The sequence below is a fragment of the Microtus ochrogaster genome, chromosome 2, assembly GCF_000317375.1.
Source record: "Microtus ochrogaster isolate Prairie Vole_2 chromosome 2, MicOch1.0, whole genome shotgun sequence".
Lineage (NCBI taxonomy): Eukaryota > Metazoa > Chordata > Mammalia > Rodentia > Cricetidae > Microtus > Microtus ochrogaster.
In genome coordinates, this window is record NC_022010.1 from 45,506,944 (window position 1) to 45,509,306 (window position 2,363).

A 2,363-nucleotide genomic window follows, 5' to 3' on the forward strand; every position below is an offset into this window, starting at 1 on the left:
AATATCCAAGATTTAAATCAATATCACAAGTTGGGCTCATTTCTGATAATTTAAAAGTGTGCCTTATGAGTCTCATCATATGTCAGTTCTAGAAATATTCTGAAGATATATGCTTCCCATTCTTTATTGCACAGTGTCCATCAGTCTTGACTAAGATTCTCTACTGTTTTCATCTCTTTCTTCCACATCCAAGGAAGAGCAAAAGAGCAGCTGTCAGTGAGAGTAGAAAGCATTAATTACCTTTGTGTCTCAAATGCTGTATTCATCATAGTTGATGAGAAAAATATACATGAAGGAACCAAAATTCTTTCTTCAATGTATCCAGAATTTAAACATGTTTCCCTGAGACATCATGAATTTGTAAGAGTGATTCCTAGTGCCCTTGGGTTTTATAAAATGCCTGTCCTAATGGGATTCTAAGACATACTGGCCTGCATGTTTTCAATTATGGCAGAATTCATAATGCTTTTATGTACATCCAAACTTATTTTGTGTTCTAAAAATTACAATAAGATTTGATTGGTCATGTTTTTGTATACAATCTTTTTCAGATACAGAACACAATTTTATAATGAATGGAACACAATGCCTCTTATAATATTTAACTAAAATTTTTCTTTTCACAAGGAATATTTAAATCAATCTGTCAGGAAAATACTCACTGTGTTCGGAAACATTAACAAAGATTTTCTTTGAAGAAAAAATAATATGCATATATATGGTTTTATATTATATATGTATGTAAGAAATACTGCTAATGTATATATTAATTTCTCTAAGAATTTTTGTTTTACTATTATGAGTTTTTGACAATGTCATATGAGTACATATGTGTTATGATCATATTGATCACATAACTGTTTCTTCTTCTCATTTTGCAGATCTACTTCTTGCAATTACCTCCTATATTGATATTCATTCAATGACCAATGAGTTATTTGTGGTCTCTCATATGGACATGGATGGAAAGTTATGACTGGACTATTGGAAACTTACTGGTGACTACACACATGTAGATGCCTTTATCAGTATCCATTAAATTCAGGAGGGAAGAAAACTCTTGAGTCCTTCCTCTATATAATTTAATGAAATATTGAAAAGTAAATTTTGTGCCAGTGTTGTTCAGGGACCATGAACTAATGCTTGTTAATGATTAAAATGGCCATATTGCACCTAGCAGAGAATGTATCATAGCACACCTCACCATTCCCTAAGTCTTATTATTTCCTACCCTGTCAGTTCCTTTTCTATGGTAGGTAGATTCAATGCCCTAGACACAGTTGTCTTCATGCCTATGCAAACCAATACCTTGTTGACAATACTTTAAGTCTCATTTTTTACCAGCTTGAAATATGATGTGGGATTCCCCTCTGTATGCTGTGACTATGTTTTGTTACCATTTGTTAATAAAGAAGCTTCTTTGGACTATGGTAGAGCAAAATAGAGCTAGGCAGGAAAACTAAATTGAACGCAGGGAGAAAGAAGGTGGAATCAGGCAGAGGCCATGCAGCTGTTGAAGGAGAAAGATGCCAGAACATTAATGGTAGGCCACAGCCTCATGGTGATACACAGACTAGTAAAAATAGGTTAATTTAAGATATAAGAGTGAGGTAGGAATACACCTGAGCTATTAGCCAAGCAGTGTTGTAGTTAATATTGTTTATGGGTGATTATTCAGGTCTGGGTGGTAGGAAAATTAAAGCACTCTCTCTTTTTACAGAAATATAGTCTTATATTCCAGTTCTACAACTTGATGTCTTGTGCATGCTACTACAATGAAAGACAATCCTAGGCTGTAATTCCATAGAAAAGTAATTCCTTCAGATACATTTCTCAGTTCATGTGTTCTTCTACCAGATAGGGCCACATATCACAAGACATTTGATGGATGGGAATTTTCTCTTATAACTATTTTTCTAATATCCTAGTTAAGAGCAGAGTTTTTCTTTGGAAGAGAGACATATTTATGACACACACCTTATTCTTTGACCCTTGGAAAATACATATTTAAAAATAACCTTCCTGTTCATAGTTACATTTGTAAAAAATACAGTGGACATGGAGAAATGTAGTGAAAAATAAATATAGTGCAGACACAATGCCCCCTGTACTGAAATTTCTTCTCCTGAATAAACTAAACCGTCATCTTACACGTCCTCATGACACAGGCATGAGGAAGTCAGATTCTTGAACAACATATAGAACAAACAGACACCAATATGGAAGCTCAAGAACCAATGTACCACTACCCACATTTCTTTATGCATTCTGTGGTCTAAGTTTCCACAGGAAATGTCCACTGAACCTTGACTCCATCCTACTCAGGCTTTAACACATTGAAACCACAGTTTCATTTTAAAGGT